Source organism: Globicephala melas, chromosome 6 (genome assembly GCF_963455315.2).
Source record: "Globicephala melas chromosome 6, mGloMel1.2, whole genome shotgun sequence".
Taxonomy (NCBI): domain Eukaryota; kingdom Metazoa; phylum Chordata; class Mammalia; order Artiodactyla; family Delphinidae; genus Globicephala; species Globicephala melas.
The window spans coordinates 110586026-110611966 of record NC_083319.1 but is presented as its reverse complement, the minus strand read 5'-3'; the positions used below and the strand labels follow the sequence as shown (position 1 = coordinate 110611966).

At 40.6% G+C, this 25941-nt stretch overlaps 1 protein-coding gene across 3 annotated transcripts in view; it reads left to right on the top strand.

Moving 5' to 3' along the window:
- The window catches only part of GALNTL6 (polypeptide N-acetylgalactosaminyltransferase like 6), a 1150777-nt gene that overhangs the window by 230815 nt on the left and 894021 nt on the right, over positions 1 to 25941 (top strand). The gene's annotated exons all lie outside the window — the stretch shown is intronic.

Below are 25941 nucleotides of genomic sequence, written 5' to 3'. Positions count from 1 at the left end.
CCTCAGTGGCAAAGCCCTGACGCCTGGCTGGAGCACCAAGAGCCTGTCCTCCACACAGCTCAGAATAAAAGGGAGAAAAGAAAGAAAGAAAGATAAAATTTAAAAGTTATTAAAATAAAAATTATTAAGAAAAAAAATTTTTAAAAAAAACCACACAAATAAAACGGACAGACATAACCCTAGGACAAATGGTAAAAGCAAAGCTATACAGATAAAATCACACACAGAAGCATACACATACACAGTCACAAAAAGAGAAAAAGGGCAAAAAATATATATATCGTTGCTCCCAAAGTCCACCTCCTCAATTTGGGATGATTCATTGTCTCTTCAGGTATTCCACAGATGCAGGTACATCAAGTTGATCGTGGAGATTTAATCCGCTGCTTCTGAGGCTGCTGGGAGAGATTTCCCTTTCTCTTCTTTGTTCGCACCACTCTCGGGGTTCAGCTTTGGATTTGGCCCCGCCTCTGCGTGTAGGTCACCGGAGGGCGTCTGTTCGTCGCTCAGACAGGACGGGGTTAAAGGAGCCGCTGACTGGGGGCTTTGGCTCACTCAGGCCGGGGGAGGGAGGGGCACGGCGTGCGGGGCGGGCCTGCGGCGTCTGCCGCCGTGACGTTGCACCAGCCTGAGGCGCGCCGTGCATTCTCTCGGGGAAGTTGTCCCTGGATCCCGGGACCCTGGCAGTGGCGGGCTGCACAGGCCCCCCGGAAGTGGGGTGTGGATAGTGACCTGTGCTCGCACACAGGCTTCTTGGTGGCGGCAGCAGCAGCCTTAGCGTGTCATGCCCGTCTCTGGGGTCCGCGCTGTTAGCCGTGGCTCGCGCCCGTCTCTGGAGCTCCTTTAAGCGGCGCTCTGAATCCCCTCTCCTCGCGCACCAGGAAACAAAGAGGGAAGAAAAAGTCTCTTGCCTCTTCAGCAGGTCCAGACTTTTCCCCGGACTCCCTCCCGGCCAGCCGTGGCGCACTAACCCCCTTCAGGCTGTGTTCAAGCCGCCAACCCCAGTCCTCTCCCTGGGATCCGACTGAAGCCCAAGCCTCAGCTCCCAGCCCCCGCCCACCCCTGCGGGTGAGCAGACAAGCCTCTCTGGCTGGTGAGTGCCGGTCGGCACCGATCCTCTGTGCGGGAATCTCTCCGCTTTGCCCTCCGCACCCCTGTTGCTGTGTTCTCCTCTGCGGCTCTGAAGCTTCCCCCTCTGTCACCCGCAGTCTCCACCTGCGAAGGGGCTTCCTAGTGTGTGGAATCCTTTCCTCCTTCACAGCTCCCTCCCACTGGTGCAGGTACCGTCCCTATTCTTTTGTCTCTGTTTATTCTTTTTTCTTTTGCCCTACCCAGGTACGTGGGGAGTTTCTTGCCTTTTGGGAGGTCTGAGGTCTTCTGCCAGTGTTCAGTAGGTGTTCTGTAGGAGCTGTTCCACGTGTAGATGTATTTCTGATGTATCTGTGGAGAGGAAGGTGATCTCTGCGTCTTACTCTTCCGCCATCTTGAAGCTCCTCCGTAGCTTCCTTTTTTAATTGAAGTATAGTTGATTTACAATGTTGTGTTAATTTCTGCTGTATAGCAAAATGATTCAGTTGTACATTTATATAGACATTCCTTTTTTATATTTTTTTCTATTCTGGTTTATCATAGGATATTGACTATAGTTCTCTGTGCGCTACAGCAGGACCTTGTTGTTTATCCATTCTCTGTATAAAAGTTTAACTAACTATGGCAGCTTCCCTGCTCCGTAGACTCCAAGCATAGTCTCTCTGTCACAGAATGAATTCTAAACACCGTACTTTGCTACATGATCTGCTTCCTAGTGTCTAAGATTATTTCAGACCCCCCTTTCAAATTCTATGTCCAAATGCCTGCCTTATAGAGCATACTGAGCCATTACATATTCTCTCTACTGTTATAGACAACGTCATACACTAGGCCCTGCCTTTGGGCCTCTCCCTAGATGAGAACATTCCTTTGCAGCCCCCAAGTCCCGTGAATGTCCACCACCTCCTGGGAAAGGACTTCGCCACCTAATGCTCAATCGGCCTTCTCTTCCTCTGGCCACGCCTTATCCCATCATGTGGTATTCTTGTTCACGGGTCATCGTTGGTTTCCATGGGGATGTGTTTAATCATGATCCGTTTCCTTTCGAATATGATCTCCACGACAGCCGTGGCTCCCACTGCATCTGAGCAGTTAGCAAAGATCCTTTTGTGGAGAAGGATAAATATCATATGATATCACTTGTATGTGGAATATAAATAAATGATGCAAACGAGCGTACGTACAAAGCAGAAACAGACTCACAGAGTTTGAAAACAAACTTACGGTTACCAAAGGGGAAGCATGGGGGGAGGGACAAATTAGGTGTTTGGGACTGACATGTACACACTGCTCTATATAAAATAGATAACCAACAAGGACCTATTGTTTAGCGGAGGGAACTCTACTCAGTGAACTGTAATAATGTATATGGGAAAAGAATCTGAAAAAGAATGGGTATATGTATACGTATAACTGAATCACTTTGCTGTCCACTTGAAACTAACACAACAGTGGAAATCAACTATATTCTAATGTAAAATGAAAATTAAATTAAAAAATACACCCAAGAGGAGCCCCCCTCCCCCAAAAAATCCTCTTGTGAAGGAATGAATGAAATTGCTTTAGCATTGAACGTGGAGGCCTCCCAGGAGCTCCTAACTTATTCCTTACCACTGGTATTTTATGGAGAGCATCTTCTAGCAAGCTGCATACACTTCCTGGCAGCTGCATCCCTGCTCTGACTTCGGCCATCCATCCCACTTGGCAGTACCAGCCAGGGACGATCGCTCCCTTGTCTCCTCCTGCACAAATGTCAGGTCTGGTTTGGTTGCCACGGACAGGTTTTTATTTGTGCAGCACACACAGATGGACTTATGGCCCCCCTCAAGGGACCGTGCAGAAATTATTCTGGCTAGAGACTGAAGATGCTTAAATGTGAGAAGAACCCTCCCCCAATAGCATTAGTGATCGTTGGACTTATAGCCTGAATATGCACATTTGTCTGTGTAGTTTGTGATCTAGGTCAGGAGAGAGAACTAACATCAGCTACATCCCGTCAGCGTTGAAGCTGAAGAAGAATTCTTAAAATCGCAGTTACTAGTGGCACTAAAATTCATTCAGCCCCTACTCAGCATAAAAGATTCTTCAAACTTAACAAATTAATCATAAATATATGCAGTGTACATATATGTATTGGTCATATATTTCCCATATATAATATCTGCAACAAGTGTCTACCTTCAGCAGGACCAGTAAGCCATGAATGGTGCTATAACTACGACACCTCATCCACAGAATCCCACATCGGGGATTTGATATTTGCCTTGACTGATTTAGTCATTCCACAAATACAAGTTGAAAATCTACTCTTCACCACACACAATTCTGGGTGCTGGAATATAACATGAACAGAGCAGAAAACAGACTTGCTTTCTGAACTGTTCTTGTGTGTGAGGAAAAGGGCAGGAAGGGGGCATATATATACACACACACACACACATATGTGTATATGTATATATATTTGTTATGTAATGGAAAGCCTTTTGAAGAAAAATCAGCTGAGTAAGGAGATAATAGCAAAGCGTGAATGGAAATTATATTCTCAATGGGTTGCTTCTCCAGCATCTCAGATAAGGTGGTGTGGGGGAAAAGGAAGATGCCAGATATAGGGCCATCCAGCTAAGAGTGTTTGTGGATGTGGAAAATTGCAAGTGCACAGTCTGACTCTAGAATATTCTGTGTATATTCTGCATATTTACAGAAAGGAGGCTTTGTGGCTGGAACAAAAGATGAGTTAGCAACTGTATTTTCAGATCAAACTATTATCCATAGTTACTTACTTGAATTGGGGACTTTTTGGGTTACTTGATTGGAAAGAGACTGGAAATCAGGAAGGGGTTAAAAACAAGATAAAAGAAAGATGAAAAAATAGGTTTAAAAAAGAACTAAAGAGTGGAAGATGATTCCATTGTAAAGAAGATCTGTTAATTCCCTGACTTCTAGAAAGACAAAATGTACTTTTAAAAATGTATTACTCAAAACACCAGTCCCCAGATAATGTCTTTGAAAAACATTCAATGGGAAAATAAGTTTGATATGTGCTTTATCCTGGGGACTATAAAATGATATTATTGTATGTTGTATCCAAATATATGAGAAGAGCCATATACAAGGTGCTCAGCTGGATGTATTGATCCCAGAATCTTAGAAACGTACTTAGATTGTTTTGTTCATTTTGAAACGAATCCATTAGAAAAAAGAGCGTCAGATCCGATAGAAAGAGGTGAAGCCTGTTTAATGAGGGTAAAGATTGCGGTAAAAAAAAAAAAGAGTGTTCAAAATGCAAGAGCTTAGAGATAACAAGCAGTAGGTGGGCTTGGAAACATGGAGTCATCCAGGTGCCAAGGATGAGGTGGGAGTGGGAGAACAAGGGTCATTGGAGGCCGGGGTTGCTCAGCTCTCTCCTCAACAGACTTCAACATACATTCCAGGTATACTCTGTCCCTCCACATCTTTCACCTGTACATCGCCAGCATAAAGACGGGCATGTTCTTTGCTGAGATCTGGGAGGTAAGTTTATGATTCCCTCCCTACATGAATGACAGGGGGCACCCTTTTTACTAAAACATTATCCTATTAGGATTCCTGGAACTTACCCCATCTTCCCTCTGCTCCATGATGTCACAAAAAAGCCAGGCTCAAGGTCATTGCTCTGGAAAATTTTCCCTAGATAAATGGCTCATTCGGCGTTCAACTAACCTCACTGGGTTCCATAACTTTGTTTTTTCCTTGTTTCTGGCCAGCCAGTCAATGCATTTAAGGTAGTATTTGTCTGTATGGAAAGAAATGAAGACCAGCCAACTGAGAACAAGCAAAAACTATTTGTTCAGAGCTTGCTATAGCAACGGAGTAGCCACCGTCACTTGGGTTCTGGCGGAGACGCTAGAGCAGGCAGAGGAGTGGGAAAGCTTTATAGTGTAGAGAAAGGGATGGCTTCAGGTGTGCCTGATTGGAGGTCATGGGCACAGGGAAGCTGAAGGCAAGTGAGCTAGAAGCACCGAGCGGTGTATGATTGGTTAGGGTGGACGTTTAACTTTCTCTGTTTGGTCCTAAATTAGAAGCAGGAACAGAAATTGGGTCTATCATCTGTCAACCAAGTCCTGGCCATTTGGGGCTGATGGTTGCAGAAGGTATTGGTTGGCTTCCTGGACTATTACTGGAGATGACAGTCTGGCTTCCTACAAATCTGACCAGACTGGCTTCTTGGCCTGGTTATTGTAGAAGAGGGATTTCCTGGGCAGGTTGTTTCTGGTTGTGGATCAGAGTTCTATTTTTATATATCGTCTGGTTATTGTTCCTTTGTGCACTCAGGATCTTATCTGTTTATTAGTTCGTGTGTGTGTGTGTGTGTGTGTGTGTGTGTGTGTGTTTTCCTTTTAGCCGGCATGTTTTAGTGTTGTAGCAGATGGTTTGTTCAGGGAATCTAAATCACCTTTGTGACAGAATGAAGAATCCCACCATTCCTCCATACTTAAAAAGCAATTTTTCCTCCTGGACTTCTATAATTCCACACTTGGCTGGGTCCATTACCATCCAACTGGTTACTTTTCCTCAGTTCTCTTCTTTGGTCCATTTTCTACTGAATCTTTAATTTTGTAGTGACTAAGGATTTGGTCCTCATATTTTCTTTTTTTCTTCTCTTTTTTCTCTTTTATTTTCCTTCCTCTAAGTTTTTTCCTTAGTGATGCATCCAGTTTCACAACTTTCATGTATTCTGTACACTGGTGATTCTCAAAATTATGTCCTCAAATAACAGGTCCCCTGAACTCCGTATTTGTGAAATATAACTGATTCCTTGCCATCTCCACTTGAGTATCTGGAAAGCATCTTAGACTTCTAGGACACCATAAAACTATTCAGATCCACATTATAAGCACTGCCCACCCCTTGTTCTTACACATCCATCTGAGCTTGGGCTGCCATAACAGAATACCATAGACTGGGTGACTTAAACAATGGAAATTTATCTTCTCACAGTTCAGAGGCTGGGATTCTGAGATGAGGGTGCCAGCACGGTCATGTTCAGGTGAGAGCCCTCTTCCTTGCTGTGTGCTCACATGGCCATTCCTGGATCAGTGTGTCGAGAGACAGAGTGATCTCTGTGTCTTCCTCCTATTATTAGGGCACTAATCCCATCATGAGGACCCCACCCTCATGAATCCATCTAGACCGAATCCCCACCCCCTAAAACCCTCACATGGGGGGTTAGCGTTTCAACATATGCATTTGGTGGGGGAGGGGACACAGTTCAGTCCACAGCAAGACACCACTGAGGAAGCACTGTCAGCTTTATCGCTGACACATACTCCACACCCAGACACGTCTCAACATTTCTGCCAGTAGTCCAAGCCACCATAATTTATTGACTACCAGTAGCCTGATTTGCTTTTCTCTGTTCTTTCCCCTATATGGTTGATTTTTTAAACAGCAAGCACGGAGGGTTTTCTTTTCCTCCTTACATAAAATCTTGTCACTCTTCTACTTCCCAATTCACGTGGCAAAATAAGATTTTTCTCTGGCCTGTGACGCCCTACTTGATCTCATTCCTGCCTCTTAGACATCACAGGGTCTCCTCTAGCCTTTGTTTCACCAAATACAATTCTTTGACATAACTAAGGATTCCTGTCTCAGCAACACACTACCTGCTCTTCCTTCCCGCTCGAAGCCCTCTTTCCTCAGATTTTCACAAAGCTATTTGCCCTTCATCTTGAAGTGGACACTCAAATATCATCTTTTCAAAGAGGGCTTCCCTACCAAAAAGAGATTCACAGACATTCTCTACCATACCCTCCTGTTACATCTTCATTGTATCCCTAAGGAGCCCTTGAAACGATGTTGATGCTAAGTTCTTTGTGGCAATGTGTTTATTTTTCGATTCATTGATATAACTACAGGACTGAGAACAGTACCAGACTCAGAACAAACATTGAATAAATATTTGCTGATTGATCAAGAGAAACTATGACTGGGATAGTGCCAAAAAAGAAAGAAATGGAAATGGTGAAAGAGAAACATTATTCAGGTTTCTTTACGCTGTGGCAGGGTAGGGTACCTTTTGGAGGTCACAACTGGCTGCTATGATTTTGATTGTCTATAAAACATCCATGGGTCATCAGGGGGAAAAGATAACTCTAGATCCTTCTTTCCCTCTAGAGTTTCACCTGGGGAAATAAACAAAGGTGGAGGAATTGTGATTAATTCTGCCATGGGCTAGCCATTCAGAGGCAGCAGTAATTAATTAAGGAACTAAAATTTAAGTGCAGATAATCTATCACCTGAGGTAGAGCATAGCAGCAGGGCTGGAAATGGGTGAGAAGCAGCATGGTTCTAGACTACAAAGGGCTTTAAAGGAGGTGTAAAATTGTAGCTGAGGGATGAGCGCGCTGATCAGATGTTAACAGCTAAGGACAGATGGAGACTGTTGGTTGGAGCAGTTGCCAATGAATCAACACCTCATGTTAATGTTAATATGTTTCAATTTTGGTATAATTGGAAGAGCATTGATCTTAACATCAAAGGATCAGGTGCAGCGTCTCAAGTTTTCATTCCTTAGGTGAGCAAGGCCCTTGACTTGTCCCGGCCTCTGCTTGCTGTCTCACCTATACAACAGATGTTATAACAGATGTTACAACGTCCAGCTCATGGATATTATGGTTTCTAAGTCGTCACATACTGTATACATTTTAGGAATCGACCTTCAATATTTTCATACTTTTCCTTTAAGTGAGATGTTTGTCGGCAGTTAACTATATAGTACATTTTAAACAATAAATATGTAACTTCCTTAAGAATGTGCATTCCTAATTCTATAATCTCCATCCCAATCTACCACTGAAAAAAATTAGGTGTCATTGACTATTGGAACCAAATATGTAAGACCTCTGTCAAAAAGAGGTTCCATTAACTGGTAACGTGTATAAAACCTCATGTTTAGGACAGGAATTAGTCCCAAAGAAACAAACAAAACATTTGGCTGGTTAGTTTGAGCCAGTTCAGTGACAGCTCGTGTCACCATGTCACAAGTGGACTTCTGTTATGCATGTTTGTCTTTGTCAGTGGGTCCGCTTTAAATTGTGAACATCGTCATGTTCATACTTTAAAAGCTAGGAAGTTTTTTGCTTTTGTTTTGTTTTGTTTTTTGAAAAGATTATTGACAGGCAGTCTATAACTTTGGGGATACCTAGGTTTAGAAAATTTGAGTCATGCATTCAATGCCCCAGGGAGAGTGCCCTGAAAAAACAGACACTGCTCACTGCTCCTACTTGTCTTACAACGTGTTCAAGGCAGCACAGAAGACAAGGCTTAAATTAAGCAAATAACTTTTTTTTTTTTCAAACGGTAAAGACTACAATTGTAATTGTGACAAGTGCACCAAGGGAGAAGCTATTTCTTAAGATCAGGTTTACCTAGAAGACTGTTTCTGTGATGAGAGGTTGGGAAGGAGTTTTCCTTTGCATAAATGCTGACTCCTTAAACATGCTCTGTCACCTTTAAGAACTTTCTTTTCTATTTTAATGGTTATTATCTAATAATACACCGTAGTCAGCCCTCCATATCTGTGGGTTCTGCATCCACAGATCCAATGAAATATTAGAGAAAAAAAAATCCAGAAAGTTCCAGAAAGCAAAACTTGAATTTGTTGTGGCCAGGAGCTATTTACACAGTGTTTACATTCTATGTACAACTATTTACATAGCATTTACATTGCATCAGGTATTATAAGTAATCTGGAGATGATTTAAAGTGTACTGGAGGATGTGTGTACGTTATATGCAAATACTACACCATTTTATATAAAGGACTTGAGTATTCTCGGATTTTGGTGTCCATAGGTGATCCTGGAACCAATGCCCAGTGGATACCTAGGGACAACTGTACTTTTAAAACATTTTCTACATATTATAGAATAATGATCATATTATAGACAATCCTGCATGTTTTCTATTTTTTACTGTCACTCATTATAAGAAGTTCAATTACTTTTGCATCTTAAAAGTATTATGTGATGATATTGGGGTTTTTTTATGGTTTATCACAAGATATTGAATATCCCTGTGCTATACAGTAGGACCTTGTTGTTTATCTATGTTATATATAGTGCTTTGTATCTGATAATCCCAAACTACCAATCCATCCCTCCCCCACCCCCTTTCCCAACATTGTTATTTTTAAAACACCATATTTGATTTCTAACATGTTCATATTTAGAAAATCCTGTATTCATCCTCTTTTTGCTTATCTCTTACTGTGACCTTTAAGTAAGCATTTCAAATAATTTAAAAGCTTCTCATCCAACTAAATTCTGATATTTCCGCTTTACTTGAATGCTATGGAATATACTTTAAGTTATTTGTATTTCCTTTTTCTTTTTCTTTTTTTTTTTTTTACAAAGACCTTTCCAAGCCTAACTTGTATCTTACTTAAGAAAGAAAGATGTTCTGGTAAAGTTTGCCTGTAGCTTCCACAACAGTCAGAGTGGCACTTTTATCTCCCTTTTGCTCTAATACGCTGCCAGAGATGAGAGAGAGAGTCAGAGTGAGGGAGAGAGAGACAGAGAGAAACAGAGCCAAAGATAGAGAGAGGAGTGCTCACTGTTGGACCAGTGGGGAATCATACGGAACAATATGGAAGACATAGGACTGAGCAAGCTAATTATCCCTGAAATATTCTTTATCTTGGTGAGTAATGTATACTTTAAAAATACATTGTGTGTTCTTAAATTTCTAAGATATTTAAATTATGGAATATTACATAAAGCTATTTTGTCTATTTATACAGATCATTGACTCTGGCTTAATTAATTGTCTAGCTCTTTTCCAGAGGAGCACGTTTGGCAGAGGACAAAATTCCTTTGGGAGAAAATGGTCCTTTGTAAGTGACATGCACCAGGTTGTGTGTTTTTCCCCTGATAGCACCACCATTTTGGGAATTGACCTAGATGCCCAAGGAAGGCTTCGTTATTAAGAATTTATGTTGCTCAGGTGGCTTTCGTGTGCTAAATTAGCCTCTGCCACATATTAAACATTGATAGCTAATGCCACTTTATCGCTGCTGGTCTATTCAGCATCTCTTTTCACAGAACACAATCTGCATAATTAGAAAATAGCATGAGTTCTACGTCTAACCCATCAGGGGTGTAAAGATGCTGTACTCTTTTTTTTTTTTTTTTTTTTTTTTTTGTGGTACGCGGGCCTCTCCCTGCTGTGGCCTCTCCCGTTGCGGAGCACAGACTCCGGACGCACAGGCTCAGTGGCTATGGCTCACAGGCCCAACCGCCCCGCGGCATGTGGGATCCTCTCTGACCGGGGCACGAACCCGTGTCCCCTGCATGGGCAGGCAGACCCTCAACCACGGCGCCATCAGGGAAGCCCCATTCTTTCAATTTAATAATGGTAATAGGTGCACTGCATTGTGTTGACAAAACTACAAATGAAACAAAGGAAAGATATGAATTTATTAAGACAAAACATCACATTAACTTAGATGTCAAGTAAAATTTGGGGAAAATTTACTACTGCAGGAAATCACCATATCTGTACTGTCACCAAGATTAATTGCAAGACATAAGAGACAAATAGCACGCTTCTTATAAACCAGGCCACCAACTATTCAAAGTATTGCTCAACATTTTCTATTCATATTTTTCCCATTATTCATTTCTGTCCCATTTTAAGGTATATTCTAAAATGCCCTCACGTGATATCTCTGTCATTTATGAAAATGTCAAGTTTTACATATGATAATATTAAGGGATTACAAAAAAATTAAATATGAGGCCAGCACTTAATTTACTGATATGATATGTACATAGGTAACTCATAAAGTAAATCCAGCTAGACTTAAGTACTATATGCATTAAAATATCTCAGGTTGCTTAGAGTGAACTAGAGGAGACAGATATATTTAGAATTAGTCTTTTAGATTCAGGACTATCTTGGTATCGTAGGGTCCTTGTTGATACATGGCTATTTTGTTGTCTTTGAGGGAAAAATGCTTATTTGTATCTTTTTATAGGGAACTGACTTAAACATTTCCAATTTTGTGTGTAGTTTTTTGTTTGTTTGTTTTGCGGTACGCGGGCCTCTCACTGTTGTGGCCCCTCCCGCTGCGGAGCACAGGCTCCGGACGTGCAGGCTCAGCGGCCATGGCTCACGGGCCTAGCCGCTCCGCGGCATGTGGGATCTTCCCGGACCGGGGCACGAACCCCTGTCCCCTGCATCGGCAGGCGGACTCTCAACCACTGCGCCACCAGGGAAGCCCTTGTGTGTATTTTTGACTGCACCTTTAGAATGTTTTGATAGGAAAAAATCGAAATTAAAAAACTTTATAAAATAATTTGAGGTTTCATATATTTACATTCATTGAAAAGAAAAACGACAAATTCATGGAATAGGAGACAAGCATGCTCAAATTGCTGTTTCAATAGCATTATTACTAATTTGAGAGTTTTCATCTGAAAATGTATATGCATACATACAGTTGCACACAAATATATAACTGTACATATATATTTACATCTGCATCTATATCTATGCCTTTATCTACATCCAAATCTATATCGATATCACGATCTACATGACTGACGGTCTATATCTAATTATTTGCCTAAAATGAGATTCTGCTGTGAGTTAGGTTTGTACACTTTTTTACTGAGCAATATGTCATAGGTATTTTTCCAGTCATTAGACCCACAAAATATATATATCTCTGTGTATAGAATATATTATGAGTAGATAGATGTAAATCATTATTTTCCTAGCTACTCAGTATCCTATGTTATGGCATTCCATGCTTATTTAACTAAGCTTCATTGTAGACTGTATAGATTATTTAAGAAACTTTACCATCATAAGCAATGCTTTTATGTACGTCTTTGATTAATTGACATTATTAGCTTTCTTCCTCTAATTTCAATTTATTCATCAGCCATAATGTATGAATATTGCAAATATTTACACGTTACTCAATTGTCTCCAAAAATGTTGAATCAGTTATATTCCCCACTACTCTTTCATAACGCATCTTATCATCTTGACTAAAATTTTACCACTTGAATAAGTGAAAAGTTGGTAGCTCTTAGTTTTCACTATTTTGTCTTTTCATTTGAAAAATGGCTTTTCTGTTCGTTCACTTTTTGTGTCTTGAGTTGCTTTTAAATATGAATTTCTCATTTTTGTACTGGGATAACTATTCATTTTTTGTATTATGATAATTTTTTTTTTTTTTTTTTTTTTGCGGTACGCGGGCCTCGCACCGCTGTGGCCTCTCCTGTTGCGGAGCACAGGTTCCGGATGCGCAGGCTCAGCGGCCATGGCTCACGAGCCCAGCCGCTCCGTGGCATGTGGGATCTTCCCGGACCGGGGCACGAACCTGTGTGACCTGCATCGGCAGGCAGACTCCCAACCAGTGCGCCACCAGGGAAGCCCCTATGATAATTTTAATATAATAGGGTTATTAACCTACTGTCTATCATAAATAAGACACACTTTTTCTTGCAAAATTTTGTTCTTTTACACTTTACGATTTTAAGAAAATTTAGAAGTAGTTTCCATAAGAAAAATCTTAATGTTCATGTAGTTAAATCTAATATTTTTTCTCTTTATGATTTCTGATTTTACGTTTATGCATAGAAATACCTTTGTTACATGATATAGATTATTCATCTATAATGTATGTGCCATTTTTTTCCTTTAATTTTTTTCATAAAATATCAATAAGCACAGATTTTGTTTTAGTTTAGGTGTAAGGTTTCTTTCTTAGTAACTTACCAGTAGTGCCAACATAATTTTTCAAATAAGACTTCTCTATAGCTTTGAAATGCCACATTTTTTATTTACTAGGTTTTATTTACTAGGTTTACTAGGTTTAAATATATGTATGTGTTAACACACAAACACATGTATAACTTATATGACTCTTAGGTAAATTATTCTATACAATTAAGTGAAGTGCTATGAAAATTTATAAACAGACCTATATATATGTATATGTATGTGTTTATATATTTAAATACTAATACCCATTTTTATATATTGTATGTAATTTGTGAGCGGATAGATCATAAAATTGAATCTGATTCTTAATTTTCTAATGCGTTTAACCATTTGGATTCAGTGATAAAATAGGTTAAGAGGACGTTTTGCACAGTGCATCAATTATTCCACTTAAATATAACATGTAAGTTCCAGTCGAATTCCTACAAAGGACAAAAACGTCCAAGTTAGCTTTGCTGCACACTCTTCCTCAGGCACTGATATTCCGCCAGGCCAAGGGCACACCCCGTGCTACCTCTCACAAGCATTTCCTGGTACCATCACTGCTCTGATCACATGCCAGCTGGGAATCGAAATCCGTATCCAAATCATCTATTTAAAACAAGTCTCTGGAGTACATTTTGTGTTCAAATAACATACAGCACTCAAATGCATGAATATATCGTGGCCAAAGTAAGTAGAGAAAGAACAGATGTTTAGAAGTCTGGGGGAAGGGGCCTTGTGCCCTCACGTGGGTGTTCCACGGAGAGTCCTCCTTCATCTTTACCTTCAGTTTATACTCCGGAGAGATCGAGAAACAAGAAGCTGCATCTGGTGTTTGTTTGCACTAATTCCAAAATAATTGAAATAAATTTGAACTTAGAGTAGAACGATGGAGCCACTAGGGCTGTGTCTGGACATCGAAAACCTCTGAGACCCCAGCTAGTGCTGTTGTCATCTGCACGTGTGTGAAGGACAAGTCCACTTAAAAAATAATTTACAACCTCTTGCTTGCAAAGAAGAGTGCTAACTTTTGCTTGTTTCTGTCGTTCTCTCTCGTTATGATCATCCCATTTTGCTAAGTACCATTCCTATATTTGTCTGTATAAGACACATATAGACATGGTAGTTTCCATGTTGAGAGATAAAGCAAAGCCATAAAAGGCAATTTCAACTCCAAAGGCAGAGATAGTTTAGAGCTCAATTATCAATGGTACAAAAAGATTCACGACAGGGTTCCTTAAATGATGATTTTCTTTTTATACTTGTGAGTAGTTCCACTCCTCTGGCCTTCTTCCCCCACTCCCCCATGCCACATTGTCTGATCTTTGGTAGAGATAAAGAAAGAAAAACACAAAAAAGCAAAATCAAGAACAAACTTTTGGGGGTACTTTCACATAAAAGGTGAATATAATTTAATTTTTCAGAAAATGTGATAAAATGTGGAGAATGGTGATTTAATTGCAGTTAAGTGAGGTCTCCGTGAAACACACAAACACAGATGGATACTGCGAACTTGCAAAAAGATTTAGAAGGTCCCTTTTACATGTAAATAAGATAGTACAGGGAGCTTCCCTGGTGGCGCAGTGGTTGAGAGTCCGCCTACCGATGCAGGGGACACGGGTTCGTGCCCCGGTCCGGGAAGATCCCACATGCCGCAGAGCAGCTGGGCCCGTGAGCCATGGCCGCTGAGCCTGCGCTTCCGGAGCCTGTGCTCCGCAACGGGAGAGGCCACGACAGTGAGAGGCCCGCGTACCCCGCCCCCCGCAAAAAAAAAGATAGTAAAGGAAGTATATCTTTAAAAGATATTTGAGATATTGGGATTGGGATTGCATCATCGATATTTTGCTGGGACCTGCTTCCTCTACTTAACTTTCCTGTCTTTTTCCAAATCTTTACCCACCATTCAGGAGTTTTCGCAAGAGTCACTCCATCATGGTGAGCGTAGCACACCGTGGCCTCCCGTCATTTGTATTTATATATTACAGAGTCCCAAAATTCATATGACACGCCATTATATATTAACATATTATGTTAACATTTTAATACATAAGCTCTACCTATGTTTGACATGTATGCTTTTTCATGTTCTTTGTCTTCTGTGTCATGATCCGTGTTTTTGCCAGAACAGCTGACCAGCAAGGGTGGTAAAGTGAGTTTACTGTTATCAGGACACACCTAGACATACCTGAGGTTGTCACTCAGGTAGCATCTACCAGGCTTCTTCTTCCTTTATCTAACCAGGAGAGGTTACTGAACTGACCATGGGCTTGATCCAGCTTAACAGATACACAGGCTTTTGTTATTCATTACCTGTCTACATGGCTTTTCAAGATGAAAAGACACCCTGTGTAATGAAATAAAGAGAAGCTATGAAATCGGAAGACCTGGGTTTGTGTCTTGACTTTGCCAGGTAGAAGCCATATGACCTTGAGAATATCATTTGTTTGAGTCTCAGTTTCCTTATCTGTCACAAGGGAAGGAAAAGCCTACCTCATTTAAATATTCTAAGGATTTGAAACCTACCTTTTGAAGTTGCAAGCAAAAAGCCTAAGTATGTAGGGTTCCAAATGAATAGTAGTTATGATTACGAATCCTAAAAATCAAAGTATCAAGAAAAACTTAGATTAATAAAGAAAGCAGTCTTTGTACTTAGTTACCTCATTGAAAACACAACTCTGAGAAATAGGTAGGAAATATATTAATATTTGGAATTGTGGCTTAGAAAATTGATGCTCAGAACATGTAAAAATGTGTTTGCCTATTCATTTTCATTTTTATTGAACAGTGGACTCGATCGTGTGTACACAAAATCCTTAATGTAGTGGTAGAAACATACATTAATCAAACAATCACACAAATAAGTATAAAATTCTATCTGTAATAAGAGCGTTGCTAAAATGCTTGGAATGGGAAGGTGGGATGCAGGGTGAATGGGGGAGAAGGTGGTGCTGATGCAGGCTGGGTGGCCAGGAGAGGGGGGACCACAGGAGGCCTGGCAGGACGTGATGGTAGGTTAGAAGAGGTGGGATTGGATGGAGAAAAAGTGGACAGATTCAAGTGCTCTTTTCAAAGTCGAGTCATCGGATTAATGAGGGATTATATATGGTGAGAGACTAGAAGGAAAATATCCTGGATAATTTTTTTTTTTATGTATTCTTCTACACCCAATAGCAGAATATCAGGCAGAATCTGGGGAAGGAAGTTGATTTGGTTCAAAACATGCCTCTCAGATGTCCAAAAGGACACAGCAAGTGGGAAGCTAATGTACAAGGACACGACTGGGGGAAGGATGAAATCCGTGACGGGGCTTGTGATCCTGTGTTGTAGATGAGATCACCGAAGGAGAGTGAAAAAAAAAAAAGAGAAGGAAAAGGGGCGAAGGCTGACACTTTAGTAACTGAGTAAAGGAAGGTGTGCCTGCCAAGGAGAGATAGGCTGGGCATCCAAGGTAAAGAGGAGAAGGAGACCAAGAGGGGGTTGTGTCAAAGAACTCACGGGAAAAGAACATTACAAGAGCCAGGTCATCATTCTTGAGATTTTGTAGGAAGTTAAATAGAAAAAACTGCAGAAACTCTCTTGCTATGGTTAATGTCATCGAGGTCCATGTGATTCCAACAAGGAACACAGCAGGGAGTGGCGAAGCTAGGTGTACCTGGACCATCTTCAGTTGAGGATGGAATGGAAGATGAGGGAAAGAGACAGCTCTGGGTGAGGACAGTGCTTTAAAAAAGTTTAACCACGAACGGGGGAGATGATTGATTTTCTTTGCTGAATTCTGCTGAATTCATCTCATGACCCTCAATCTCTTCTCCCTCTGTGTTCTCTTTTTGTGTTTAATGTTTAGAACTGAGCTATTTCCCCACAGCTTGCTCCTTCGGGAATCTTCTCCATGTCATCACTCAGTGTTTTGGAAGGGCAAAAACCTTGTGCCATCTTTAAATCACCTCTTTATCCCACGCCTCACAAACCATTTGTGGGTAAATCCTGTTGGTTCTATCTTCAAAATGTATTCAGAATGAGAATGTTTTCATTGTCTCCCACAGAAAACTCTCTGGCCCAAGACTTTTTCATACTTTATTTGAATAATTGCAAGATCTCCCTAAGTTACCTCACTGCCCATGTCTTGCCCTTCCTCCCTCCCTCCCCCAGCCAAATCAGTTCTTAACAGCACAGCCCAATTGATCCTTTTAACACATATGTTAGATCCTGTAACTTAAGCCTAAAACCCTCTGCCTGCATTCTAGCTCACTTAGAGGAAAAGCCAAAGTCGTTACCATGACGTTCAAAGCCCCACAGGATCAGGAACGCAGCTCCAAGTTCATAGATCCCACTGCGGTCCCTCAAAACCACACCGCACTCCAAGAACGTTCTGAGTCAGGACCTTTGCATGGCATTGTCTGTCAGAAACAGATTTCCACTAGATATTTTCCTGGACCACTTCCTTTTATCTTTTTCTGATGTCTGCTCACATGTTACCTTGTCAGTGAGAACTTGCCAGATAACATTACTCAAAATAGCAAACCTTCTCCTCTTCTCCCCAACCCCACGATGTTCGTTACCCCTCTGCTCTTCTTTACATTGCTCCATGGCACCTGTCGTGTGATGTACCATATATTTTATTTATTCATTTGAGTTCTGAATGCCTCTCTCCATTATAGCATAAGCTATAGGACAGCAGAAATTGTCGAGTGATTATCACTGTTCTATCGCTGATGACTCAAACATTGCCTCATACGTTGTGGGTGCTCATTTAATATTTAATGAAGAGATGAAGGCATCTGAGGGGGGTGGACAGGGTCAGAAAAGGAGGCTGTGCGTGTCAGCCGAGTGTGGAATCCATGGCAGCCCATCACTTAAGCTGTGGCTGAACAAAAGGGTCCAATAAAAGAAATCAGCAAGTGACCACGAGGTGTAAAGAGCACCTGCAGAGAATGAAGTCCTAGAAAACAAAAGGAAGCTTAAAGGTCACAAATTTATACCACATACGTTGGAAAATCAAACAAAATCAGAACTGAATAACTATCTTGGGATTTGTCTAATAGAGGTGTTTGATGATGTCGAAATGAGCTATTTACAGAGTAGTTGGTTAAATATAAGTGTTGGAACGAGAGACTGCATTAGGTTAATATGGGGATGAGATGTGAGAAAAATGAAAAAATAAATGGAAAAAAGGCTGAGTATTGATATGCAGGGAATTCATGGTCACAGGAGTAAAGTTTTCATTCTGCCATTTCTTTTTGCTCTTAGATAGGAACTGAATAATACAGCTGAAAGAAGGAAAAAATGATCATAGTAACACAAGTTCTTGTTGTGCCGTAAAACAGATCTATGGTACAACTTCTGTTCTGTGAATAGCTTGCTGTGAGGAGGTATTAGTCCCAGCTCGGGCCATTCCCCTTAAGTCAAGAGCAGCTTCATGTGGTTACAGCATTGCATGGTACGAATGTTAACACTTGTTATGTGGCCCATGCTGTGAAAATAGTAGGGATACCTGTCCTACAAGAATTATTACACATCAGACTAGGAAGATTATATCCATTGCAGAATTATTAGTAATAGCAAGCAAAATGGAAATAGCCTCAGTGTACATCAAAAGGAGAGTGAGGATATGTAATAGAATTATGCAGTGAGACATTACTCTGCAATTTAAAAAGAACTACATCCACAAGGAGACTTTATACATCCATAAACTCGGTATATCATTTACCCAGATGGGCTGACGTGCTCTGGCCTTTTCATATTTGTGAGTGGAGTCTTTGGTCATTGTTACTGTGCAGCCTCTTTCTGATTTTTATGCTTCCTTGAGAACACCTAGAAAATTGTTGGAATCTCTAGCCTCCAGTTATTTCACTGCCTTAAATCATAGGTATGGCTCAGTTTTGTCCAGAAACAGATTAGGAGTAGTGGGCATTTTCCAAAAAGGAAGTGATGCAGGCGTTCTGATGAGCATTGGGTGCAGCAGCCCAATGACCAGTATTTTAGTCTCTTGGCTTCTTCCAGACGACCTGTCTGCATAGATCCTGGAGCCAGAACTTCCAGGATCATAAATCAGATGGATTCCCAGGATGGAGTAGTTGTACCTGGGTTACAACTTCTGAATCTCAGCCAGCACCCTCCCTTGGGTTTTCCCCAATTCAAACAGTATCATTATTGGGGCTTCCCTGGTGGCTCAGTGGTTGAGAGTCCGCCTGCCGATGCAGGGGACGCGGGTTTGTGCCCCGGTCCGGGAGGGTCCCACGTGCCGCAGAGCGGCTGGGCCCGTGAGCCATGGCCGCTGGGCCTGCGCGTCCGGAGCCTGTGCTCCGCAACGGGAGAGGCCACAGCGGTGAGAGGCCCACATATCGCAAAAAAAAAAAAAAAAAAAAGTATCATTATTTATTTTTGTGCAATCTAGTATATAGTCTGTAAATCAACATGCAAGTTTACAGTGTGACACTCCAAAATCCAAATTATTCCAAGCCTATGCGTCTTCCTAATCCTGAGATGAACTTACAATGACAGCATTGCATTTTGTTTTGTTTGTTTGTTTAATTATATTGCAGTATAGTTGATTTACAATGTTGTGTTAGTTTCAGGTACACAGCGAAGTGATTCATTTATATGTATGCATAGATTCATTCTTTTTCAGATTCTTTTCTCGTTTAGGTTATCACAGAATATTGAGTAGAGTTCCCTGTGCTATACATTAGGTGTTTAGTGGTTATCTGTCTTATGTATAGTCGTGTGTGTATGTTAATCCCAAACTCCTGATGCTTTTATTAAGTGGAATTCCCAACCCAGTTCAGCCCAAGATGTGTCTAGAAATTTCACTTGTGAAACTGACCGAATTTATAAATGTTGGATCAGCCAGTTTGGCATACCAAATGTTGCATTTCTTCATCTGTAACTCTTAATACTGTTTCACATGTCTAATGCATTATATACAGTTGTGACTGCCATGTAAAATCTGTATTTACTAAGATGTGAGAACGAGTAGTGAAATAAGCATAGCCCGGAAGCAGTGCCATGCAGCGTATAACATTCCTTCTCACGTGAAATAATTTAGCAGGATCCTTCCTGAAAATTCAACCAATAATTTGAGAATCGGTCAGTAAATCTCAGCAAGATGTCAGGGAGAGCTAAGTTTTTTAAAGCTGATGAAGTATGAGATTGTGTCACCAGAGGAGATTAGGGTATCCTTTTTGGTGGAGAATTTCAATAGAAGACATTGTAAGCAAATAAGAAATACATATACATAGATAAAACTGAAAAAAAATTATATAGTAGTCAGTGAAAAATATGAAGTGTGATTCAGTAAAAATTGTGAGAATACTTAGTTTTGATACTCAGATACTGAAAACATTCATAAGTTGTTGAAGCTCCTGAACAACATAATATTTGAGGAATACATGCAACGGAGATAAACTGATTTTTAAAGGAAAGGAGAAGATAAAGAGGCACTTTATTTTATAAACTCATAGAAACAGAGAGTAGAAGAGTGGTTACCAGGGGCTTGGGGAGGGAGCATGGGAGGTGATGGTCAAAGGGTACAAAGTTTCAGTTATATAAGATAAAAAAGTTCTAGAGATCTACTATACAACATACTGCCTATAGCTAACAACGCTGTACTGTACAACTAAGGTTTGCTAAGAAGGTAGGTCTTGTGTTAAGTGTTCTTACCACACACCCAAATAACAACAACAATAACAATAATAATAGAGGCGAGAGGAAACATTGCAAGATGATGGTTATGTCTGTCACGTTAAAGGTAGTGATGGTTTCGTAGGTGTATACTTACTCTTTAACTCCTTGAGTTGTGTACATTAAATGTACACAGCTTTTACCTGCAAATTATACCTCGTTAAGGTAGTATATATACATATATATATATATAAAATGAAAGGAACACTAATAGAGTCATATATTAGGAATTAAATTGGTACTTGTTTAATACAGAAATCTATATTAATAGTTTGAATTTAAAAGTATTTTCTTTTGCAAGAAAATAAAATTCAGTGTATATTAAAATTATTTTGAAATCTTTATTTCTAAATCTAAATATATTTTAAACGTTTTTTACGGTATTGAATATTTTGAAGAAAAAAAAATACTACTGTCTTTTGGATAACATTCAGTTCCTTCCAGGAAATAGCCAGAAGCACCTTCCAGAGTCACTTTCCGCTTTCTAATTCCTTAGTTCTGTGCTTTGTCACAGTTTTCATTCCATGACTTCCTAGCCTGACTGACCTCACACTCAGGTGTCTGGAGTAGGCTTTGCCCTCTGCAGCCTCTACCACAGCCTTTTAGACTAACTTCATGCAAATTCTGCCAGCTCTGCAGCCTCCGTACCCAAACTCAGTAGCCCTCTACCTGTTATCCCTCACGCTGCCACAGAGTGTTCCTTTGTTTACAGCAGCCGGAATTCTATCCGTTTTGATGGAGAAATGCATGAATATTCTCTATGCTGGCATCATTGCCTGAATGAATAGTCTTGAGGGATTTAGTAAGGTCCAGTAGTAGGGATAATAATTTTTTTAACTTTCTGATTAGGTGTGCTCATTGGTTATAATTAAACTGGGAGAAATTAACACCATGACATCGTTAATGAGTAATATAGTTATACTTGAAGATCTATTTGCAATATGTTCATATTTAACACGTTAAGAGAAATATCGTGTCCGATGCGTTAGTTTTCTAGTCACTCAGGCTAGCTTCCCTGTGTTCAAAAGATAACCGTTTTCAAGAATCGTTAACAATTAACAATTTTATTCCAATGCAAGCCATCCTTGTTGGATAGATTTGAATATTTAGCCTCTCAGTTTGATTCTAAAATAGTTGAAATTCTTTTTTTCTTACGAAATGTATTCCTTCACGCTCTAACATACAAACACAGAGTTGAGATTGCGAAAAATAAATGAGTCACGATCCAGTCCAGTCATACTTAACGAAAACAAGTGTTTGGCCATTTCTTTTTGTATTTTCAGCTCTTCTGATGGTGACCTCCAGTCTTCTAAATAATACGTCTTTATCAAGTTTACATCCTTGTTCACTCCCCACTCTGAAAACCAAGGACTAATCACCTCACATTACTCCCATGCCACTCCCACCACCCTCTTGCCTTTTCCTATCCACTTCTAAATTTGTAATAATCACAAAGCTTATGGTCTCCTAGTTAACTTAAAATAATATGCCAAAAGGTAACTTCTTAAATTTTAAAAAGTGAGGATTCCTTGCTGTATTGAATGCTCCGATGTTGTTTGACATCTCGTCCATAACATAAGATGTTCCTCAAATTACGATCCATCTTTCTTTGCTAATTTTTCAGTTTATTCATCGTAGACCTTTTGTATGCTTAATGTTCCAAAAAGGCTTAATGATCCTTGTTTAGCCATTCATATTTTAAAATGAAGAACTAAGTCAATTAACATAAGTAACTGATATGAATATTCTCTGCTATTGTGAATTTAGGTTGATATCCCAATAATCTCCCATAAAAGGTTAACTTTCTGGGGACTCGTAGGCTTGACTTTAGCATGTGTATAGAAAGCAGGCTAGGACCCTCTCCCACCAAATGCCAATTCGGTAAGGATTATACTTTTCATGTCAACATCAAAACTAAAAGCCCCAGCTATCCACTGGTAGATCATCACACTTTTTTACAGAAATACTCTGCTTCTTGTTCTGTGTAAATACCATGTTTCCAGTAACTCTGAAAAAGTGAGTTTGGAAAGCAATGGGTGGGAAGTGGTCCCACTGGTAAATTCTTTGTAGAGCGTCCTTAAGATAACCTTCCTGTTTTTGATCCTGTTACCCACTCCCATTTTTTATTCCTGTTGTTTCCGTGTTTGAAGTCTTTGGGCAGAAATATGGGAAAAATCAGCTCTTTACATTCGCTACAGCCTTCTCTAGGATAGATTTTGAATGATGGCAAACATTCACTAAACGTTACCTCTCAGTATTCTCCTCTAGCTTTCTCCCATGTCAAAAGTGCGTTACTAGACTTCACCCAGGCTCCAACCACAAACCTTTTCCCCAAGCCCTTGGCAATGATGTATGGAAAGATGACTCCACTCTGCCCCATGGGATGAAAGCAAGAGTCTGGTAGTGGGACTTCGGGAAAAGTTTTACTTTCTTGATAAAATGGAACAGATTCAGGCAACTTGTTTCAGGTTTCCTCCTCTTTGCTTCTGTACCCAAAGTGAACATGAACTTGAAGGAACAAGAGCCATTTTATAACCACGGGAATTAAAGCCACATTTCTGAGAAAGGCGGAGAACAGAGACCTAGGTCTCTGACATCACCGCTGAGCGGCTGCACTAAGCATAGGCTGCCACTCTCAGTCTTATTAGGTGAAATACACGTATATGTATAATTGAATCACTTCGTTGTACACCTGAGACTAACACAACGTTGTTAATCAACTATACGCCAATATAAAATAAAAAGTTAAAGAAAAAGAAAAGCAAACTCATATTTGATTAGGCTATACTTAATTTGTTTTGCTCTATAACCTGTCAAATGTGTTCCTCTATAACCTGTCAAATGCATTCCTAATTGATGTAGCAAACCTGCCCCCAGGCTTACCCCAGCCTAGCATGTTTTCTTCTCTGATGTGAAGTTATTCTATTTAGAAATTTCCTGCTGTCGTTCCAAGGGGGCATTGTAAGGGAAGAAAAGCACACTTATGCTTGCTCGTCCACAGGAAACCAGAAGCTTTAGAATTTCGTAAGAGTACACTTCTACCAAAGGAAATTGGCATGATCATAAGGTCCATTCATAATAATAATAAAAATAATAAGTAATAACTAGCTAAGGAATGTCTATTGTGTATAAGGATCTGTGTTAGGAAATAAAGTTATAAAAACTAAAACATAATGTTTGTAAAATGTTTAGGGACTGGATGAGGCTGTGTGTATATACAGTATAAGATGGGATATACACGTATATCCCAAGTGGCCTAATTCTGTGTTGGGTTTGGTGGGGCAGGACGGGGGTGGGTTAGTGGATGGTACAGAAAAGGGTGACTGGGGTTGGTGATGTATGAGGTGAGCCTTGCCTTTCCCAGAAGGACGAGGCAAAGAAGGGTAATTCAGGGACACGAGGAAATAGTTGTAAAGTAATGATGTTAAATCAGACTACCTCAGATGGAAGAGTCTGTGTTTGTTACAAGTTCTCCAAGTTATTTTAATCTGAAGTGAGATCAGTAAATCACCACAGCCCAGGAGTGATGTGGTTGTTTGTGTCTTGTCGGTTCCCCGTGAAAGCAGTGAGGACGACATATCAGAAGTGAGCAGAACTACGGACAAGGAAACCAATTGGGGTCAATTACAGGTGTGACTCTGTCACCATTGATTTGGCAAGTGGTTATCAACCAGGGGCAATGTGCCCCCCAGGGAATGTTCGGCGATGTTTTTGGAGACGGTTTAAAAAATCTCAGTGGACGAGTGGGCATGAATGGTTACTGGGATGCAGTGGGTAGATGTTGCTAAGCATCCTATAAAGTACAGGCCAGTCCCCCGAACAGAAAATTATCTGGCCCACGTTTCCATAGTACCGCTGTGGCAAACCCTGAAATAGGAAATGTGCTCGTCCTAGGTCATAATAAATGATGGTATGACAATTAGTAAAACATCGCAAAGACAGTGTGAGACTTTGCTCAAGGATTGAATCCTGGGGACCGCTCATCATTTTATGTTGTTGGGAGGATCGAACTTAAGGAGTGTCCAGAGCAGTAGGAGGAAAACCAGGAGAGAACAAGGTTGGGAAATCAAAAAGAGTAGGCTTCCCAGAAAGATGCTGCTTCAGACACCAGAGAGATGCCAGAAACATCCTGTGTATTCCCGTTGGCTTGGTGAACTTTGAGGGGATGCACGATTTGCATGAAAGCAAGCTCGGGATGGCAGTTAAACCAAGCGCAGTGGTGACAAGAATGCAGGTGGAATCTTTGGAGTGAGAGCACTGTTTGCTGAAGTTCGACTGAAGAGGAAGACAGAACAAAACCAGAAGCAGGGGCAGCTGGAAGGGCAGGTGCGTACAGCTGAGAAGGTGGGTACGACTTAGGCGTGTTCATATAAAGGGACGAGAATAATTTCACATGGAAAGCCTGAAGATAAGGGGGAGGAAAAGGAAATAAAAGATGGGGCAAAGGCATGCTGAGGAGGTCGGAGAACGTAGGCATCAGAGCACAGAGGAAATGCTAGTGGACTGGAGGAGACTGGATAAAATAGGATGGTATGGTTAATGATGATAATTGTAAACTTTCACTATGCTATTGGAAGCTTTGGAATAATAATAAATGAATATGTATTGCTGCGCCTTTATTTTAAGCCTGCTTAATAGTTCAGTTCTATATGGGTGTATTTCATTGTAGGCAGTAGGCAGGACCATGTGTCAGAACATCCTGAACAAACAGTAACTGTGTGTATTGATTATGTCCAAGACTAAAACATCAGAAGCTATTGGTAGGAACTGGTGGATACTCACAAAGTGAGGATGCCTGCTCTCACTCTCCAGCTGGCAGTATGGAGAGACAGACCCCCTCCACAGTTGCCCAGGGTGGCCAGCTGTGAACAGGCCAGCGCCTCCCAAAGCCACATTCCTTAGGTGTGTTCACTTAGTCAAATGTCTGTGTCGTCCTCCCCTGGCTTGGAAGAATGCAGACATTAACCGAAATGACAAAAGACCAGCGTTTACTATTCTCAATCATTACTTTGTTCATCCACTAAGTATTTATTGAGTAGCTACCGTCTCTCAAGCACTTTACTAGGTAGGGGATAGAACATCAAACAACAGAGACATTCCCGGCAAAAATAGAGCTGCTTATGTTTACAGAGAGATGGAGAGACAGAGAATAAATAAACAAACCAGTTGTTGATACACGTTATGAAGAAACATAAAGTAGCAGTCCAACACAAGGATAAAGGGGAAGCTGTGTTCAGTGGAAGCTACATAGTGTGGGCAGGGATGAAGTCTCTGATAATTTGATATTCAAACAAAGACCAGAAGATTTGAAGGAAGAAACTGTCATTTCATTCCACGGAGAGGAAACAGCAAGAGCCAAAGTCCTAAAGTAAAAGCATCCTTTGTATTCTTTTTTTTTTTTTTTTTTTTTTTTTTT